The 3699-nt window shown below is 43.3% G+C and overlaps 1 pseudogene; it reads right to left on the minus strand.

The window, feature by feature from the left end:
* Positions 1 to 393: 393 nt before the first annotated feature.
* On the minus strand, positions 394 to 2218 carry LOC101609915 (annotated as a pseudogene).
* Between the last annotated feature and the right edge of the window lie 1481 nt (positions 2219 to 3699).

Raw genomic sequence — 3699 nt, forward strand, 5'->3', positions numbered from 1 at the left:
TCACTCTGTAGTCACAGGGTGGCCTTGAACTCACAGCAATACTTCTACTTCTGCCTCCTGAGTTTGGGATTAAAGGCATGTGCCACCATGCTTGGCATCACCTGTTCCTATTTCTTCAGAAGGAGGTAGTAGTTTCTTACCTAGCTTTATTACTGTGTTTTTTGAGCTATTCTGGCAAACTTTTATTTTTTAAATATTTTAATTAATTAATTTATTTATGTATGTGTGTGTGTGTGTGAGAGAGAGAGAGAGAGAGAGAGAATGGGCATACCAGGGCCTCTGGCCACTGCAAAGAAACTCCAGATGCATGCACCACCTTGTGCATCTGGCTTTCATGGTTCCTGGGGAACTGAACCTGGGTGCTTTGGCTTTGCAGGCAAGTACCTTTAATGGCTAAACTGTCTCTCCAGCTCCTGGCATACTTTTAAGCTGCTGGTTGGATGTCTTGAAGAAGGGAGGTCTGCTCCTTGCTAATAGGCCTTGGATTCTCCAATTATAATTTTAAGTTATTCATCCTTTTATATTCATTTTCAACCATGTTTTCTAGGTCTGCTTGGCTTCTTCAATGAACTCTATCAAAGTTATCATGTGTTCTCTTGTTTCTGATTGTTGTAGACAGCTCCATGTTACTGGGATGAATATCCAAACCAGACACAGTTTACGGGAGGAATGGGATTTAGTTCACGGTTATAGATCCAGGGGAAGTTCCATCAATGGTGTGAGAAGCTGGCTCTCTTTCACCGAGCCAAGTAGAGACACACCATCAACAGCCAGCAAGCACCAAAAAGCAGCAAGCAGGGATACTGCCAGAGCTCCAACTGCTTTCCATACCTTTGGGCTGAAATCAGATTTGCCCCAAAGGCACGTTTGGTCTGAATCCCAAGATCTGACCTGAGTGACACCTCCTCTAGCCACATGGCTGGAAACCCAAGTTACAAGCTTTGTTAAAGCCCTGAGTCTGTGGGGAACATACATTCACATTCAAACCACCACATTGACCTGCAGGCTTCCATATTATCAGGCCAGAGATTCCAAAGCCTTCTTAATGTCTCATGTCCTATCAGAACTTCTTGCTGTGTCCTAAGCTGAGGAAGTCCTTGGGGCTGCTCTCTTCCATATTACTCTTATGGGCTTGAGATTAGGAGCTCTTCGTTTCCCCACATAACTTGGGCAGCCTTCATTTTCCCATGAGTTTTAATTTTCTTCATGGTTTAATAAATGCTCTACCCTCTGAAATCTTTCTCCACTGTGGGGAAGGATGTTCAATAGCAGTGGATAGAATGATTTTGTGGCATCTTCAACCCAGAGTGATTGCTCACCACTTACCACATAGTTTGAACTTTTGAATTTGACCTGAGCCTTGAGGCATTGGAAGAAAATGAGATATTGCACCAATATATGTAGACAAAAGTTACCATCATTCAGCTGTAAATCATCATCTTTTTACTTGTTGAAAATTCTGTAAAGTATGCATGTTCTCCTGTTTTCCTCTCCCATCTTTTCCCTGGTAGCTGTCGGATTCATAACTCTCAAAAACAGCAAAACTTCCTTCAGAATATTTGAGAAAAGTTTCCCATAAAATTTTCTAAAAAAAAGAAAAAGTAATTTTGAAATGACCAGAATTTTCTATGTAGGTTGTAGTCAATTGGAATGGAGCAAGGTGCCGGCGTGTCAACATCTCTCATTTCTCCTTCTTCTACATGCGAGCATCTGACCCAGGTGGCATTCCTGCTCATTGATATTGAAAAGGTGACATTTTCCAGGTTAAAATGACACTATGAGTCAAGGCATCATTTCTCAGGGGAAAAAGCCTTGCCAGAAAGAGTCCCATTCATCCACAGAAGACTGTATCCTAGAACTTAGATCACTGTGCATATGGAGGAAATAATTTTCCCAGCAGGATAGAATCTACTGGATTTCCAAGTAGCAACATTTTTGTTTTTCAATGAATATTGTGTGGCATTTATCCCAAGAAGACATTCTGAAGCATCTCCCAACAACAGAACAGGTGTAGATGCAGTGACTCTGAAACACCTCCTTTAACACAGCGGGGTAGCTGCAGTGCCAGCACCTGCAGTGATCCGAACATCTCCAGTAGCACTGCAGGGCAGAATATAGCTTGATATTTTCATTGTCCAAGTCCTCTCAGGTAGATTTTGCAAACCTCACTTTGGGTAAACTGAACAGCAGCACCATAGGACACATCTTGTTGTGCCATTGCCAGTTTCTTAGGACACTCTCCTCGCTTGCTTACTGTCTGGTATGACAAAACGTCCACGACTCACCTAGTATGTTCATTGCTCCTATCCTGGGATTAGCCATTTCCTCAAGAAGTTGTGACTTCTATGGCAAATAGAATCCCAAGACCTCAGTTGATCTGGCTAAGCTGGAACTCACTATGTAGATCAAGCTAGCCTCAGACTTGCAGTGAATTTCTGTGAGGAGCTGAGACAGTCGCCATTACAAGATGGCGCTTACTTCCTGCCAAGGGGCAGGACAATCAACTCCTTACTTGGTCATGTCTTAGCGGCAGTCGTGCTTGATGCTGCGCATGTGCGTGATGTAATGCACCCTGGGCCTATCCCGTGGCCCTGGGTGGTGGGTGAACAGGTGGCAGCCAATCCGTAGGTGCCTCGTAGTGCTACACCCTATAAAAGCAGCTACACTCCCGCGCCCCGGCCCCTCGCCATCAGCTTTCCTGTTAACCAAGAGGCTCTCCAATAAAGTGTGATCAAGAAGGATCTTCATTTGCTGGTCGTTCTTCTCCTGCTGGTCAGGGGGTTCGCCGCAAATTTCCTGCATCTGCCTTTCAAGTGCTGGGATTATAGCACTTGTGTATGCCACAAGATTCCTACTTATGCTCTTACATATTCATTTTATGACTGTTTTTGAAGCAGGGTCTCACTGAATAGCTGAGGCAGACCTGAGACTTTCGCTTTTGCTCAGGCTGGCTTCAAATTCAAGGTGATGCTCTTTATTTCTACCTCCCAAACACTGGGATTAAAGGCATGTACCACCACCCCTCGCTCTTACTGATGTCTTCATCAGAAATCGTGCATGTTGGACATAAAGGATGAGAAAATTAGAATATCCTATTTCTTCTAATTTTATTCATTCTCTATTACACATGGAATCATCCAAAAAATAAGTGTAATACAATCACTGCCAATATGATCACAGAAAAGGTTAGTTTTATTATAAATACATATTGTCTGTGGCTTTCATTCTGCTATGAAATTATTTGGTCTGTTATCATGTGGGGAGTTGGAGGGCATTCAAACCTGTGCTTGTTCTCCAGTAATGATAGCTCCATCTGAATCTTTCCTGGATAAAGTGAAATATGCGGAAGACATTGTGTCTAGTAGGATGTCCTTGTGGTTCACAACGAAAGGCCGTTGTAGTGTATTATGGCGTTCATGCGAGCATCTCACCAGGCTAACATTACTGGGAATTTCCAAACAGAGACAAGTCAACCATGCTAGTAATCAGGGATGTCTGGATTGTGGCCAGTAGAGATCCATCATATTGGCTTAGAGAAGTTTAGTCTGAGAATCTTTAGCACCCCTCCAACACTAAATGTAAAGACGCAATTTACCTCAAAACATTTTGATTGCCACTGAAATACAGCCCTAAGAGGCCCTATTGGTCTGCAGCTGGGTTCGTACCTCTCACCCCAGTCTATGCAGATGTGCTGGAGCT

This window comes from Jaculus jaculus, chromosome 4, assembly GCF_020740685.1.
Source record: "Jaculus jaculus isolate mJacJac1 chromosome 4, mJacJac1.mat.Y.cur, whole genome shotgun sequence".
NCBI classification, from domain to species: Eukaryota; Metazoa; Chordata; class Mammalia; order Rodentia; family Dipodidae; genus Jaculus; species Jaculus jaculus.